This window comes from Carassius carassius, chromosome 40, assembly GCF_963082965.1.
Source record: "Carassius carassius chromosome 40, fCarCar2.1, whole genome shotgun sequence".
NCBI lineage: Eukaryota > Metazoa > Chordata > Actinopteri > Cypriniformes > Cyprinidae > Carassius > Carassius carassius.
The window spans coordinates 11,599,133-11,617,989 of record NC_081794.1 but is presented as its reverse complement, the minus strand read 5'-3'; the positions used below and the strand labels follow the sequence as shown (position 1 = coordinate 11,617,989).

Here is an 18,857-nt window from a genome sequence, read left to right as displayed (position 1 = left end):
CCTATCCAAAGGGTTAATGGACCCACCTAGTGATCAACATAAAAATTAAAAGATTTACCTCTTCCCAACAGGGAAAATCACTAACCATCAAGAATGCATGATTATATGGTGTCATGGCTTTGCAATCAAAAAATGTCATTATAATGGAAGCCAATGGGGCAAAAACAGCCACGAACAATAAGCGAGGGAGAAAAAAAATTAAATCTAATGCTGCACAAAAACTAACAATGCATCAAAGCCAATGTTGCTACTAATATTTGACATGCCCAAGACTGTGAAGTTAAAGAAGGTTAAAAAAAAAATCAGTCTACAAATCACTTTTTATATGAAAATAAGTCATTTTGTGTTTGTTTTTTCGCAAATCAGTGACATCATTTATGAACTTGGTAATTAAAGAGATAAATTCTTGGATTTCTTTTTAAACATTTGGTAGTTTTGATCAGGACTGAGTTTGATTAATAGATTTATGCAAAAAAAAATTATCTGATACATTTTTACAGCAGTTTAATTTCATGGATGTTTTCATCCACAAACATAACAAAAGGGTAGTGAATTTGCCCACAGTGTATTATGTTTTTGAAAATGTTCAAAGTATTTTCCCAAAATATGTGTCAAAATAAGATTTGTTACCAAAAATCATTCAATTTGTTGAAACAGAGAAAGTTGTTGCCAAAATAAGACTCAACTTCACCCCCTATTGGACAAAAACGTCCCCATAAACGCATAAGGGTTAAAGGTCCCGTTCTTCTTGATCCCATGTTTTAAACTTTAGTTAGTGTGTAATGTTGTTGTTAGAGTATAATATCTGTAAAATTCTATAGCTCAAAGTTCTATGCCAAGCGAGATATTTTATTTAACAGAATTCACCTACAATAAACGACCCGTTTGGACTACATCCCTCTAGTTCCTGCAGTAATGACGACACTAAAAACAGTTTTTTGACTAACCTCCACCCACATGAACACACAAGGGGGGGGGGGGGGGGGGGTCTTGTTGCGCTCCGACGGAGAAGAGGAAGAGTTGCGTTTGTGTTTGTCGCCATGTCGTCGAAACGCTGTTATTTTCATCTCAGAGTCCAATCACCTTTGTTTGGGCTTCCCAGGGACGCTGTACTTGGAGATTAATGGTTACAATTTATGTTTAACTCAGTTCCCGAAATTATAATCCACATGTAAAACTATGTGCAGCACATTTTGCTGAGGACAGCTTTCTCTCTCAATCAGTTTAATGGTGGATTCGCACAAAGATTATTCCTGAAAGATGGAGCAGTTCCCTCTTTGTCTGGAGGCGGCGTTGTTTATGGACCACAACCGTTAAGTGTATTTTATTATTTAAGTTGGTGCGTTTAACAGTTTCTGTAACTTATTACACAAAGGGCAACGCCGTTTAGCTTTGTTAACTAGATGTTAGGGCTTTGCAAAAAAATCAAATGCGATTTTCATGCGCATCTCGTCAGTAAAAACGCTCCTGTGATTATAAGTAACATCTCCATCACATGCTCCTGCCCACTTGCTTCTCAAAACTAGCCAAATCGCGTTTCCAGGAGGGCAGCATGCTCTAAGCTGCTGTCGAATCACAACTTAGGAACCGCTGGCACAATCAGAACTCGTTACGTATTTCTGAAGGAGGGACTTTATAGAACAAGGAAGTCATCAGCTCGTTTTTTTATGACAGTGGTATACAGATAGGTGAATTGTGTGAAAAATACTGTGTTTTTTTACATGCGAAACATGAACACGTTATATTTCACACTGTAAACACAAAGCTTCAAAAAGCATGAAAAACGGGACCTTTAATATATTCACAAAAACACTAGATCTGCAGATCTCCTCATTCTGAACAACTTCTGGGACCAAAGCTGTCAATCAAACTGTTAATTAAATAAGATTATAAAAAAAGAAAAAAACATTTGCATTTGGACAACTATAAACCAGTCATTTTATAATATGTTCTTCACATAGGGGACCCAATAGGGGTGCAAGAAAATATCGATACATGTATCTCGATATTTTGTTTGGCGATACTGTATTCTCAAAAACGGAATATCGATATAAAAAATAAAAAAAAAACATACAAAATTCATGTCCGTTGTTTCGTTTTGAGTTTACATCCCGACTGCTAGTTGGCAGTCTTCATCTCTGAACGACAGTGAGAGTGACAGGAAACACTAGCATTAGGGCACGCCACTGGGCGGCAGGGTTGCCAAGCAGCTGCAGCTTTCTCTCATTTCATATATATATATATATGAAAGTGGAGTGACTAAGCTTTTTTTTTTTTTTTTTGCACAGGCCTATCCAAAGGGTTAATGGACCCAGCTAGTGATCAACATAAAAATTAAAAGATTTACCTCTTCCCAACAGGGAAAATCACTAACCATCAAGAATGCATGATTATATGGTGTCATGGCTTTGCAATCAAAAAATGTCATTATAATGGAAGCCAATGGGGCAAAAACAGCCACGAACAATAAGCGAGGGAGAAAAAAAATTAAATCTAATGCTGCACAAAAACTAACAATGCATCAAAGCCAATGTTGCTACTAATATTTGACATGCCCAAGACTGTGAAGTTAAAGAAGGTTAAAAAAAATCAGTCTACAAATCACTTACAAAAAAACATACAAAATTCATGTCCGTTGTTTTGTTTTGAGTTTACATCCCGACTGCTAGATGGCAGTCTTCATCTCTGAACGACAGTGAGAGTGACAGGAAACACTAGCATTAGGGCACGCCACTGGGCGGCAGGGCTGCCAAGCAGCTGCAGCTTTCTCTCATTTTATATATATATATGAAAGTGGAGTGACTAAGCTTTTTTTTTTTTTTTTTGCACAGGCCTATCCAAAGGGTTAATGGACCCAGCTAGTGATCAACATAAAAATTAAAAGATTTACCTCTTCCCAACAGGGAAAATCACTAACCATCAAGAATGCATGATTATATGGTGTCATGGCTTTGCAATCAAAAAATGTCATTATAATGGAAGCCAATGGGGCAAAAACAGCCACGAACAATAAGCGAGGGAGAAAAAAAATTAAATCTAATGCTGCACAAAAACTAACAATGCATCAAAGCCAATGTTGCTACTAATATTTGACATGCCCAAGACTGTGAAGTTAAAGAAGGTTAAAAAAAAAATCAGTCTACAAATCACTTACAAAAAAACATACAAAATTCATGTCCGTTGTTTCGTTTTGAGTTTACATCCCGACTGCTAGATGGCAGTCTTCATCTCTGAACGACAGTGAGAGTGACAGGAAACACTAGCATTAGGGCACGCCACTGGGCGGCAGGGTTGCCAAGCAGCTGCAGCTTTCTCTCATTTCATATATATATATATATATATATATATATATATATATATATATATATATATATATATATATATATATATATATATATATATATATATATATATACACATACACATACACACACACCCACACATATACACACACACACACACAGTATATATATAAATATATATATATTTTAGTCTTTTTATAAACTACATTTTGTATGTATTATACATTTAAAGTATCCTGCAAGCACTTTAATTCCCAACACCACCACCCTTACTCGTACTGCACAAAAATTGGTTCAATAACATTGAATCAGAATCAGAATGAGCTTTATTGCCAGGTATGTTCACACATACGAGGAATTTGTTTTCGTGACAGAAGCTCCGCAGTGCAACATAGCAGCGACAGAACAAAAAAAAACAATAAGGAATATAAAAAAAATAAAAAAAATAGGTGGGTAAGGAATGACAATATACAAATTGACAATGTATGGCAGGTATATTACAATGAGCATTGATGTATGTACATGTATATTATGTGCAAAAAATGTAAGTGTACGCTAAGTATGTGTGTTAGATAAATAACTATGTGTATATAAATATAAATAGTGTAGCGTGTTCCACAGTTATTATCAGCTGTTCATAAGATGGATTGCCTGAGGGAAAAAACTGTTCCTGTGTCTGGTCATTCTAGTGTTCAGAGCTCTGTAGCGTCGACCAGATGGCAACAGTTCAAAGAGGGAGTGTGCTGGATGTGAGGGGTCCAGAGTGATTTTAACAGCCCTTTTGCTCACTCTGGATAAGGACAGTTCTTGAATAGAAGGGAGGGTTGTACCGATGATTTGCTCAGCAGTCCGGACTACTCTCTGTAGCCTTCTGAGGTCCGATTAAGAAGCTCAGCTGAACCAGACAGTTACTGAAGTGCAGAGGATGGATTCAATGATGGTGGAGTAGAACTGTTTCAGCAGCTCCTGTGGCAGGTTAAACTTCCTCAGCTGGCGAAGGAAGTACAACCTCTGCTGGGCCTTTTTCACAATGGAGTCAATATGAATGTCCCACTTCAGGTCCTGAGAGATAGTGGTGCCCAGGAACCTGAATGACTCCACTGCAGTCACAGTGCTGTTCATGATGGTGAGTGGGGGAAGTACAAGGGGGTTTCTCCTGAAGTCCACGATCATCTCCACTGTTTTGAGCGTGTTAAGCTCCAGGTTGTTGAGAGTGCACCAGACAGCCAGCTCTTTAACCTCCTGTCTGTAAGCAGACTCGTCACGGTCCTGAATGAGGCCGATGAGTGTGGTGTCATCTGCAAACTTCAGGAGCTTGACAGAAGGGTCCTTACATGTGCAATCGTTAGTGTACAGGGAGAAAAGCAGTGGGGAGAGAACACAGCCCTGGGGAGCTCCGGTGCTGATTGTACGGGTGCTGGATGTGTATTTTCCCAGCCTCACTAGCTGCTGCCTGTCTGTCAGGAAGCTGTTGATCCACTGACAGATGTTGGTGGGCATGGAGAGCCGAGTTAGTTTGGGCAGGAGGAGGTTTGGGATGATCGTGTTAAAGGCCGAGCTGAAGTCCACAAACAGGATCCTCACATAAGTCTGCAGTCTGTCTAGGTGTTGCAGAACATAATGCAGTCCGATGTTTACTGCATCGTCCACAGACCTGTTTGCTCTGTAGGCAAACTGAAGAGGGTCCAGCAAGGCTCCAGTGATGTCCTTCAGGTGGGCCAGCACCAGTTTTTCAAATGACTTCATGACTACAGACGTTAGAGCCACAGGCCTGTAGTCATTTAGTCCTGTAATTTTGGATTTCTTTGGGATGGGGATGATGGTGGAGCGTTTGAAGCATGAAGGGACTTCGCACAGTTCCAGCGATCGGTTGAAGATCTTTGTGAAGATGGGGGCCAGCTGGTCAGCACAAGATTTCAGACAGGCTGGTGTAACACAATCTGGGCCTGGTGCTTTTTTCCTTTTCTGCTTCTGGAAGACCTGGCGCACCGCATCCTCGCTTATCTGAATTGCAGGTGTGGGGGAGAGGGTGGATGCAGGAATATAACTAAAGACAGGACAAACTAACAAAAACACAAAAACAACTGCAGAGCACGTCACGGAGGCAGCCATCCTGTATCGGCGCCAGCGGCTAATGTTACAGGGATTGATTATTGCAAATGCAGATCCCACTGTGTTCTGGTTAAATAATTTATATTTATTTTTTGCGAAGGTTGGCATATGCTGGTGTGTTCTTACAATATACAAAATTACCAAATTTTGCTATAAGTTTGATTGCATCACATAATAATTGCCGTTAAGGCCATCCTTAAAAATATTTTGGTTTGCAGTAACAAAAATATATTTTTTTAAAAGGGTCGGTAGGTCGCTCTATTTTTTTTTTTTCAAGTTTCAATGAAAAAAAAGAAAATTTTGGTGATGGTGATGACGTAGGTATGAATTTAAACAAATTAGCATATCGTGACGTCACTGACTGGGTCTTCAACCCGTGCCTTCGGGCGCATAATTGCAAACCTCATTTTGATGCAGGCTATATAGACCACAAACAAATGAAAATCTATTGCATGAATTTCAGGTGAGAAGAAAAAAAATGAGGTACTGTTATACTGTTTTACTTGCATCCAACGCTAGGTATCAATGCAACCTACAAATGAGAGACCGTTTACTTTGCTTTCCTGGGTTGTCACTTTTGTGAAAAAAATCCTGTTTGATTTGAGTGACAAGTGTTCAATGAATCGATTGTAAAATTGATTTTGCATGTCTAAATAAGTTTTATACGGCAAATAACACCAAATATAGGTAATATAAGGAAGCTGCCTTATGAGCCCCGGTACTTCACAGTCCGTGTTCCATTCCATCTCGCCGCGCGCACAGCAGTGTCTACACATCTTTCAAAGACGGACGAGCTCGACACGCAGTATCTGCTGTCTCATCTTTAACCTTGTGTACGCGCACCGTCTGCGGTCTCAAAAGATGCCCGCACACAGATGACGAAAAGGACATAATGCAGACAGTGTGCGGACGGCCGAAGTAAACTTTAGCAGTGGCGCACGAGATGCGATGACGATGTATGTGGCATTGCATCATAGGGTTATGTTAGCCTATCCAGTTGAAGCCACTACAAAAAAAAAAAAAAAAAAAAAGGGGAACATCAATGTGGAGAAAATCTTGTTTACATCAAAACTGAAACCAAGCCGTTCGCACAGAACGCATATTTCGCGCATTTTCTAAAGGGACACCTTTGGACCCGCGTCTCGCACAAGAGAGCCGCATGTTTAGAAAGACATGTAAAATTAACGTATTTAATTTAATTTTCTAAAAATATCTCGAGACTTTGTTGGGTTTTAGTTCCCCATCCCACTGCATCTCATGTTTTTAAATTTAAAAAAAAATATTCTGTGTGACTGGTTTTCCGCCCTTTTTATTTATTTAATAATGCATGTATACATGACGCTGTTTCGTTTATAGTTCTTTAACCCTTATGCGTCTTTAGGGACGTTTCCATCCACTTGGGGGTAAAGTTGAGTCTTATTTTGGCCACAACTTTCTGTGTTTGAGCTAATGGAATGATTTTTGGTGACAAATCTTATTTTGACCCATATTTTGGGAAAATGCTTTGAAATTTTTCAAAACTCAACGGTACACTGTGGGCAAATTCCCTACCCTCTCGGTATGTTCATGGATGAAAACATCCACTAAATTAAACTGCTCTAAAAATGTATCAGATAAATATTTTTTTCAACTTTTTTTGCATAAATCTATTAATCAACCTCAGTCCTGATCAAAATTACCAAATGTTAAAAAAAATTCCAAGATTTTAACTCTAATTACCAAGTTCATAAATGATGTCACTGATTTGGAAAAAAAACACACAAAATTACATATTTTCAATATAAAAAGTGATTGTGGACTGGATATTTTTTTACCTTTTATCCCAGTCTTGGGCATGGCAAAGATTAGTCATAAGATTGGCTTTGATGCATTGTTAGTTTTTGTGCAGCATTAGATTTAAATATTTTCTCCCAAATTTGTTGTTGGTGGCTGTTTTTGCCCCATTGACTTCCATTATAACGACATTTTTTGATTGCAAAGCCATGACACCATATAATCATGCATTCTTGATTGTTAACCCTTGTTTGTGGTTTTCCCTTTTGGGAAGAGGTAAAAACATTTATTTTTACAGTTGATCACTAGGTGGGACCATTAACCCTTTAGATAGGCCTGTGCAAAAAAAGGCTTAGTTTCTGGCTTGTATATGGAGTTATATGGAGTATAATAACAAATTATACTTTGTGTGTGTGTGAGAGAGAGAGAGAGAGAGAAAGAGAGGGTGTGAGAGAGACCTTTGTGCACTTTCCTTGATGTACAGTATCTGAAAAAATCCAAATATGCACCTCATGCTCTCAGAACTACATGAAGTAAACAAAATAAGAAGTGTGTTTATGCACCTGCTGCCTTTTGATGGTGAAAAGTACAGATGGCCTATATGTGAAATGCTCGTCTTTTCTTGATGGTAAAGCCAGTTTAAAACCTTAAAATCCTGTAAAAAAAATCTACTTTGCATCAAATTTATGAACAATGTATTATGAACCAAAATGCAATACCAACTTCAAATAAGCTGCAGCTCGCTGGAGGGGTCAAGCTACATAATCATTTCTAAAACTTTGGTACAAGTCGAGCCCTTTCTCATGTTGCTTGCCGCTCTTCTCACCATTAAATGACCAGCACGATGGCATGCAAGTGTTTAAATCCACGTACTTTGCTTTTGTTTAGTCTATTCGCTTGTTAAGTCTGACGTCACGTAGCAGCGCTTCCGTGTCCAAACGCTCTATCAGTTACCACGAGAAAACAACAAAAGTTGCTAATATAAACTCACAATGTGATAGAATGCTAGTGAAAAAGTTATAAAATTAACCTTTAACTCCATACCGAAGTCCCAGATAGCCAGACAATGAAAATATAAATATAAAAAAATATATTTTGAAATAAAAATTATTTGTGTTTGGGACGCTGTGAGCACAGAGACTGTAGTGTATATCGTAAGTTTGAAAGCGTTTAACTTAAATTATCAATATGAATAAAGAGTGCTCATAAACGGCTGCTGAGGTCATATTCTCAAGTGAAGCGAGTTGAGGCCTGGACCCGGAAACAGCGCTTCTTACATCATCACTTAACAACCGAATACTTTCACCACCATTAAAAGGCAGCAGGTGCATAAATACACTTTTGTTTACTCCATGTAGTTCTGAGAGCTGAGGTGTACATTGTGATTTTCTGAAATACATCAAGTTAAGTGCGCAAAAGTCTCTCTCACACACTCGCTCTCTCTCTTTCTCACACACACACACACACACACAATATAATATGCTGTTATACTCCATATAGCTTCATATACAAGTCAGATACTAAGCTTTTTTTTGCACAGGCCTATCTAAAGGGTTAATGGTCCCACCTAGTGATCAACTGTAAAAATAACAAATGTTACTTACCTCTTCCCAACAGGGAAAACCACCAACAATCAAGAATCTCACACACACACACAAACACTATAATTTGCTGTTATACTCCATATAACTCCATATACAAGCCAGAAACTAAGCCTTTTTTTGCACAGGCCTATCTAAAGGGTTAATGGTCCCACCTAGTGATCAACCGTAAAAATTAAAAATTTTACCTCTTCCCAAAAGGGAAAACCACAATCAACAATGCATGATTATATGGTGTCATGGCTTTGCAATCAAAAAATGTCGTTATAATGGAAGTCAAGGGGGCACCAACAACAAATTAGGGAGAAAAATTTTAAATCTAATGCTGCACAAAAACTAACAATGCATCAAAGCCAATGTTGCTAATCTAATACTAATCTTTGACATGCCCAAGACTGTTATAAAAAGTAAAAAAAAAAAAAAGCCACAATTACATTTATATTGAAAATAAGTAATTTTTCCCCCCAAATCAGTGACATCATTTATGAACTTGGCAATTAAAGAGTTACAATCTTGGATTTTTTTTTAAAAACATTTGGTAGTTTTGATCAGGACTGAAGTTGATTAACAGATTTATGCAAAAAAAATTGAAAAAAAAATATGAATCTGATACATTTTTACAGCAGTTTAATTGAGTGGATGTTTTCATCCCGGACATACATAGGGTAGTGAATTTGAACAATCCACAAGGGTTAAGCAACTTAATTAACAATAATTGTTCATAAAATTATTTTAAATATGTTGTTTTTTCACAGTCATGTATTCTAATGCTTTGAATAAACGTGCCGTAATATTTTGCTCGATGCGCTATCTTGAGGCCTCAGAAGAGAAGCAAAAAGCTTTTCTTCACCCTAACTGAAATTATGCATTTTAAATTCGAATAAAATTCGAATTTTGATCATATTTAAGTAAGAAATTCAAATTTAGTTTTTCAGCTATTTTGACAGCCCTAGGCGATTCTAGATCAAATCTGTATCTGATTACCGGCAGAATTCACATTTCTGTTGTAAAAAGAGAAATATTGAGCAGAAGTATTATTTGCTGTAATGCGTGTGTCCGAAGCTGCAATTGCTGTGTGACACGTGTTCAAAAAAAAAAAAAAAAAAAAAAAAAAAAAAAAACCTGGACGTGCTCCAAAAAAAAAAAAAACCTGCTCCCAGAGAGAAGGTCGTTAAAATCAATTTCCTATTTTCGTTTTCGAAACTTGTGTAGGTTGATTCGTGCAATAGATTTTCGAACATAAAGTGACAGTCGACACGGTCACGGTTTAGACTAGATGGGAGAAGGGATGGGAAAAGATCTGGGCACAGTATTTCCAGAACTTCGTGCCAAGTTTTAATGCATTTTTTAGATTTGTATTATGGTGTCCGAACCCGTATGACTTTGAACAGTGACCGTGAACATTTTGTTTACTGCAGCCGCCTCCATCATTACCAAGCGCAAACCGTTGACTCTGACAGTGAATGAGAATATGAGACGAATCGCAGACATAGTGTGACATCCGTTATAGACGTCACTGGGTTTTTTTTTTTAATTAAGGAAGATAGCCTTCGTTTGTATGTAGGCTTAGAAAATGTATATATTTACAATACTTAAATATAATTGATATTATTTTATTGCTTTTGCATTAGTTGTTTGAAGAGTAAAAAAAAAATGGTCTGTCTTAATGCAAATTTACAATCAGCGAGTCGGTCGGACTAAAAGCAAAAAAAAAAAAAATTGAGTCGGTCCTAAATTGACAGGGTCGGTCGGGTTACTATATGTGTATAGTATCGCCAGATTCTTGGCAATACACAGCCCAAGTACCCAAAAGCCTTTAAATCTTAAAAGAAAGCCTACAACTTCTCAAAACTGTGTAAAATGCAAAATTTAAGAAAGATTAGGCAAAAACATAACATGTAAAAACATAACACTATAATAATGATAAAGGTTAAAACACATTGTTGTTTGAGAAATTGCATTAATAAACACTATGTGGCAGTGGAAGACCACTAATGGGCTCATTAAATGCACTGAAACAGTACTGTTCATAGGTTTGATGTAGAGGTCTTCACGGGTCCAGAAAATCGTGCCCAAACCCGAAAGACCCGTAATGTACTACACCGAACTGACCCGGACCCGTCTAATATTTCAAAAGCTGGACCCGGACCAGTGTAGATCCGACAAATGCCTACCCGGACCCGTCTATTATTTGAAAGCTGGACCCAAACCCGCCGGGAAGACACAAACCCGACTGGACCCGATTGTCACATATTACACCTTGAATTGCTATTACAAGTCAATAAACCTGTTGCTTACCTAATTTAAGGAGCCGTAGTCTCTCTTCCTTGTACCTGACTGCCTGTGATGCATTTACAATCCTCAGACAAGAAAGTTATTCATGTTTTTCCTCTCGTTATTCCAAGTCCAAGCTTAATCCACTCATTATTTCAGCTTCAAAAGTCCACTTGATGTCACAGTGACATGCACATGTACATTATGATTCGAGTAATAACTTTGACCGTTTGCCCTTTTGAACTATAATAACGATCGCTCGTGCAATGCCATCCATGGCTGCTGATGTTATTTATTTGCTAACATCTCTGTGCTCTCTGCTCTGCGTCGATTCTGAATCTGACCACTTAAACTTTAAGATTAAACGGTTCATTTATATTATTATAAAAATGGGAGAAAATGTAAAGCGCGGTTTGGCGGTCTAAGTGTCCCTCACTGGTTGCCATAGAAACATGAAACGCACTCGAGACTGCACATGCGTGCTAGCTGTATCAACCTAAAATATGCTTTAACGTAGGGCTGGGCGATATGGAGCAAAAAAATATCTCGATATATTATTCTTTATCTCGATATACGATATATATCTCGATATCTTTACAGGAAAAATAACCCCCCAATGTTTAGGGGCCTATGAAATGTTTTATTTTTTTCTTCACCATATGTTTTATTGTTACCTAATTCTGTGTTTTAGCATGTGTAATTATTTAAATGCATAAAAACAACTTAATTAGTTACAAAAAATTCTTAAAATAGCTTTATATGAAATGTTTTTTTCCCTTCAGAAATTCTGTGTATTTACATTTTTCTGGTTATCACATGAAGGCATAAAACATTCATTTAATTTATCTTTTAATTATTTAAAATTAAGCAAACTTTATTTTTTGGTAAAGGGGATTTACTATTAAAAATAAAACATGGAAGAAATGTTGTGTGATTATTCCTTAAAAAAATTATGTTCGTTTCATTTTAATAGTAGTAGTAGTGGGCTATGTACATTCTGCTGAACAATAGTAATAGATTTCTGTCAAACACTTTTATTTTGACGAGTTTACCGTTACAGGTCTGTGTATGTGATACTACAGTCTGTGATATGAGATAGTTTTACTCAAATAAAACATTCAGATGCTCATGTAGTGACTCTCAGTGCAGTTCTGGAGATGTTCCTCATGTGTTCACGTCTCTATTTAGTGAGAGGAAAGACGCTGAAATCAGCGCGAGCGTCACGCGCGCTTCCTTGTGTTTAATGAATGAAGACGCGCTTCTGCTCCATTCATTAACACAGACACGCAGAACATGCAGGATTCATATTAAAATAGACTTATCCGGGTAAATATTTGCAGATATTAGTCCATATCGCGATTTGATGTAAGTGCATGACCTACTTTTTATTAATTCATTTAAAATTTTACAAATTCCGTGACGTTTAACGCGTTAAACTGTAAATTCCCTTTTTCTGACTGGATTCCGCGATTCCGTCCCCGTTTTCTGCATCGCAGAAATCATTGGGCCCTACAGTAGACATCTGCCTGCCATTCGCCCTACGCCTTAAAACCGAAGTATCTCCATATAATGGAGTCAGTTGTCCTTTTGTTTTTTGACTTTTTTTTTTTTTAGACTAGTTCTCTACACGCGAGGGGAGAGGGGACATAAGCAAGGAGGCGGGGGGCGAGCGAGCGGGGCCGAGCACAGCACAGAGAAGGCAAACAAGCAAAGTGGCGGAATCGTAATTAAATATAAACAATTAGGGGTTTAACGGTACGTGTATTCGTACCTGACCGTTTCGGTACAGGGCTTTCGGTACGGTGCACGTGTGTACCGAATGCAATATTTTGTACTCGGAACGTAGGTACATTTTCGTGTTTCCAAACGAACATATTAAGTGGCGGAAGTCTTCGCGTTCAGCGCAAATCCCACCCTGCAGCTGATTCTAAGGCCGGTGACACACTGGCTGCGTGGCGTGAGCGTAGCGTTTCTGCTGTGTGTCAGTTGCGTGACAGCTGCCTCACGTTTTCTGTGTCTTTACACACCAGAATTGTGGCTGAAGCGGCTCTGGCACGCTGCTGCTACTGTAGGTGACATAGAGGGAGGCCACCAAGGCACCGACAGACCAGGATCTTGTCTTCACGACAACAATATCTATACTTCATGTTGACCATAAATATAAAGCCTAGGCAAAATAGACTATGTTTGACAGGTGCAATATGCCAGTGTGTCACCGGCCTAAGGTTTTCAAAATGGAATCACGCGAGTGTGAACATCACTACAACTAGGAAAAAATGATTGTAATTCAAACGCAGCTCCCGTCGGCATTTAAACAGACCTTTGCTCTTAATTCCGATCGGTCCAACGCAATAACGAAATCTGAGCAGGTCTAAAAACTGAAACTGTTGATGCTGGAAAAGTGATATATATTTTTAAATATGAGCAGGCATACAAGCTGGGATTGGTAATGCTGCACTGTAATCATAGTTATTTATTTATATTTTTCATTATATTTTATTACATGATATTGGTTTGAGACAGAGTATTTTATTTAGTGAAGAACTTTGCAGCAGTATTTTATTTCTTATTCTTTTTTTATTGTATATATATTTTATTGAAAAGTATTTAAAAAAAAAGTGTAAACAAATTGTAAAAAAAGTTTATAGTAATAACCTGCAGTTTAATGTTTGCATTTCTTTCCCTTACTGTACCGAAAATGAACCGAACCGTGACTTTAAAACCGAGGTACGTACCGAACCGTGACTTTAAAACCGAGGTACGTACCGAACCGTGATTTTTGCGTACTGTTACACCCCTATAAACAATATATCGATATATACGATATGTCAAAATCCATATCGTGTTTAAAAAATATCTCGATATATTTTAAATATCGAGATATCGCCCACCCCTACTTTAACGCAATTTGAGCGTCAAAGAAAACATTCATGTTCACTTCATGGTCACCTCAGATTATGTTGCTGATTTGAAATCACTGAGTCTGTGCGCTCTGCTTCTAAAGGCAGAGAGAGAGAGAGAGAGAGAGAGAGAGAGAGAGAGAGAGAGAGAGAGAGAGAGAGAGAGAGAGAGAGATAGCTTTTTTGGCTCAGTCTTTTCTTTTCCTAATTTGACAAGTTGCAAGTAAAAAAAAAAACATAAGCAATGTTTGATCACGGCCGGGTGTTCTCCGAGTAGGGCTGCACGATATTGGGAAAAAATTACATTGCGATATTTTATTTTTCTGCGATATATATTGCGATATGAAATCTAATCAAATTTTTTCTTACAAACATAAATGGGGCGAGCACACTTACATTCTCATTTTAAATTATTTAAACATCAGAGTATTATTTAAATTAGAGTAAATTATTTGTTTGTTACTTTAGGATATGGTTTGAATTGTTAACATTAACTAACATGATCTTACCACGAGCAATACTTTTGTTACTATATTTATTAATCTTTGTTTATAAAAATGCAGCTGTTCATTGTTTGGTAATGTTACTTAAATACTGTACAACTTTTGATTTCAACAATGAAGGCTATAGCCTAAATGTTGAAATTAATGTTGTAGAAGTGTAGTTTAGTAATAGTAAATGTTAAATAATGTAGTTAAATAGTTTAATAAATAGAACATTATTGTAAAGTGTTACAGATTTTTTTTATACACCAATTCAGACGTCTCGTGAGTTCAGTGTTGGACAGGTCAGTTGTTTAAACCATTCATTAACCCTCTGGAGTCGATTAACGCGGATACGCGTTTTGAGTCATTTTCTCCTGATAACCCCGAAAAGAACTTAAATTACACTTTCATTTCTAATCGTACAGATAAGAGCAATACATCAATTGAATCTGTAAAGGGTCTACTTTTTTTGGATACAGACATAACAAAACTTTGTGCACTTATAAAATAAAGATAACAAACAAGGTGTGCTGTCTGCAGCCTTTGTCTGCGCTGATCTTCATTTACAAACACGTCATTAAAATGAACTGTAACTCCGTGAATACTCAAAAAAGAGACATGAGAGATATATCTATAGACAGCCTGACATGTCTACTTTTAAACTGAACAAGTGCCGCCGGAAACAGATATTCTGTGATAAAGTAATCCATATGAAAACACCGCGCTGAACGCGCTATTCAGATTCAAACTGAAGCACGCGGCTTGAATACGCCCACACAGAAGAAAAAAGCAGGGAGACTGTTCTTCAAGTTTTTTTATTTTACGGTTTGCTTCGCAATGAGAGGAATAAGACAAAATTCACCCCAAAAAGATGTGATGTGGTTGAGGATTTGAGAAATGGATTTCCTCAGAAAAAAAAGAATGAAGCACTTTATTCAGCAGAGATCATAAACATGAGTAAGTCTCTTTTTATTTATTTATATACTTGTACTAGTTTTCACATAACGTGTAAACATTTTACTAGTTAGACTTTTTCCAAATACTTTTTCCAAACTATAATTCCTGACTAAATGTATAATCAAGTGAAACATTATGAAGTTACAATAACAATATACAATACTATACCATTCAAAAGCTCCTTTCAACATTAATAATAATGATAATAATAATAACAACAATAAATGTTTTTTTGTAGAAAATAAGATTGTTAAAAGGATTTCTGAAGGATTGTGTGAATGGAGAGTAAGGATGCCAAAAAATTAGTTTGAAAGTCAGCTTTGATTGTTCTAATAAACTGTTTAACTGCTCCCCCAAGTGGATATTAAATTATGTTGTGGGACAATTAAATATATTCTTAAACTACAAACATAAAATTATATACATTTATTTTGTCCTCGCATTGTTTCTTGTAACTCTTCACTCTCAGTGGCACAGATGACTGAAAGGCTCATTATGCAGCTCATTATGCGGGCCTTTGTCTTCTCAGGTGTAAATCACAATGATATTCATGATAGTTGACGCCTACTCGCATATGACATTTACCAACAAAAAGTGTCTTAGAAAATTTAAATCAATATATTGTTTTCTGTGAGTGAGTAAACAAGATGCTTTTCACATAATTTAGAAAGGAAAAATTCTAGGCTACAAGCTCCAGTTCTCAATAATCCCGGAAACCAATGTTCTGTATGTGTTTTATGGCCTTATTCAAGTGATTTAACATTTTTAGTTTTTCACTAACAAGGCATAACATTTTTTTTCTCAAAAACACAATCATGTACATACATGCATTTCACATATTATTATAGCCCAGTTTGTGCTGATTACAGTGAGATTAGACTTTACCCATTTAGATGTTTATAAGAAACTGAAAAAAACACAAATGTCAGGGCATGACAAAACTTCTCCAGGCCCCAAAAATACCCTTAGACTCCAGAGGGTTAAATCATACTTATATGACTGCCATCAGTTCGTAGCAGTGAATGAAGATGTATCATATCGATCACAAGTGCAGTATGGAGTACCTCAAGGCTCAGTACTAGGGCCACTACTCTTCACGCTTTATGTGTTACCCTTGGCAGATATCATCAGGAAACATGGTGTAAGCTTTCACTGTTATGCTGATGATACTCAGCTCTACATTTCTTCGCGGCCCAGTGAAACACACCAATTTGAAATACTAATGGAATGCATAGTCGATATAAATAACTCTCAACTCTCAACTGTCAACTCTGCACTTGCTCCCTATCAAACATTGTATAGATTTAAAAATATTGCTTATTACTTAAAAAGCCCTGAATGGTTTAGCACCTCAGTATTTGAATGAGCTCCTTTTACATTATAATCCTCTACGTCCGCTACGTTCACCATCATGTCAATTGATTTTGATTAATTTGCACGAGGGAGAGAGAGCAAGACAGCGCTCGTGTTGTTTGAAGACGGTGAAGGTGAGCTCTCTCTCTCTCTGCTTATTCTTATATGCGCCCTGTTAAACTGACAGGACTTAAAAACGCATGCAAATGATAAACTTTCACTCTATGATGGCTAAGCTGTGCAATTAATCCGTGAATCACATTCGTCAAGGGCCGGGGAGCAGCTGGCCCCTACGGTTAATGAATAACGGATCAACTACGACAGCCTACATCGCACATCCTGCGATGTGACTATCGTGGATTCGTACATCGCGATATCGATGCTTAAACGACACATCATGCAGCCCTATCTCCGAGTCCGATGACTCCGATCGCACTGGTATTACACACAATGTTAAACAGACCTGGGACCCGAGGTAATAGATTCGGACCCGACCCGGCTGATCATTTAAAATATAGACCCGAACCCGTACAGGTCGACGGGTCTCGGGTGCACTGTGAAGGCCTCTAGTTTGATGGATTCATGCTTACAGATTATAAAATCACTGTTAAAACATTTAAAATCATATTTAGTCATAGTTTACCATATTGTTGTTATAGACATGTTAGTTTTTACAATTATGCCTGATTATGATTGCAATGAAACCTGAAAATTACATAAAATCCTAAAAAGAGATAATCTGCAATAAGTATTGTGTCACTTATTTCAATTATCTATATCTGCAACAAAATGTGTGAGCATGTACGTGTGTGTGTGTATGTGTATCTGTCTGTGTGTATAAGCATGCTTATTGAGTAGGGATGGGCGTTTTCCACAAATATCACATTCGAATATTTGAGCTCACAAAAAAATGAATATTCGAATATTCGTTTATTTAAATTAAGTTTAATGAGTCAGACGTTATTTTTCAGCAACATTTGTTTTCGTCATTTTGAACAAGTTTACAATAAGCTTGAACATTACACATCGTGTTTTGTAGCTGAAAACCTTTAACAATGCGTTCAAACAAACAAAAGTACAGATTAAAAGCAAAAAAAAAAAAAAGTGAACAAAGAAAAAACGTAAAGCAGCCTGCAGCAATTAGGCTATTGTACAGAATGTAGCTTACACTTAACTTTTAAACTGTCAGCAAATCTTTTTTGCTTTTTTTCTATTGTTTCAAATGTTCTTGTTAAGAAATACGGGCATGTAAACATGATTGGGGGAAAGTCGGCTCCTTAGTCTGTTAACAATAAGGCCGGCCGTGGAGAAAACGTGCTCTGACGGCACAGACGTTGGCGGGACTCACAAATAACGGTGTGCTAAGCGAATAATTTTGTGAAGCGCTTCGTGTTTTCGTTTCACCACTGAATGGGATCCTCATCTGGTGGAATACATGGCTCCAGCAAGAACTGTTCCCACTCGTCTCGGCTGGACTCTCTGTAATCATCGCTGGAGAACTGGCTCAGCCTTTTCCAACGAGTGGGCATTGCATCTTCATCGTGGCGACTGCATCCGCACCACTCGCATCAAGGAAAATGTTCTGATAATGTTCAAAAAAGTTTTTTTTTCTTACTTATCTCATGTTTTCATCGAGAAACCTGAGATGTTTGTGCCGAGGGTCTAGGGCAGACGCGAGAAGAGGAGTTTTCACTGCATTCTCCAAGTTAGCGGTGTTTATTCGTTGCTTGAGAGATGCTGCAACAATGTTCTTGGATCACTTTCTGTGATTCTCCACGGCATATTTGAAGTACTAGAAGACAGCAGTTCTTTTAGGGGGCGTTCACATATCGCGTCTTTTGCATGCTCAAGTTCGTTATTTCCAATGTAGGCACGCGGTATGCGCGCTCATAATGGAGGCGACGCGGTCGCGATGCGCACGCGGTGCGACGCGGTCCCGTTTTTTCCAGGCGCGTCCGAACAGCATCGAGTTAAAAACATCTCAACTTTCAGAATGCCGCAAGCGCACCGCAGGTCATGTGACAAGAACTAAACATTCAGCTTCATCCTTTCCCTTAACAACGTTGAAAGCTCAGCCAAGATGAAGGAACAGCTGATCAT

General features: G+C 37.7%; 1 protein-coding gene across 2 annotated transcripts in view; it reads right to left on the bottom strand.

Moving 5' to 3' along the window:
• The window catches only part of LOC132122097 (zinc finger protein 281-like), a 50,157-nt gene that overhangs the window by 11,730 nt on the left and 19,570 nt on the right, over positions 1-18,857 (bottom strand). The window lies entirely within an intron of this gene.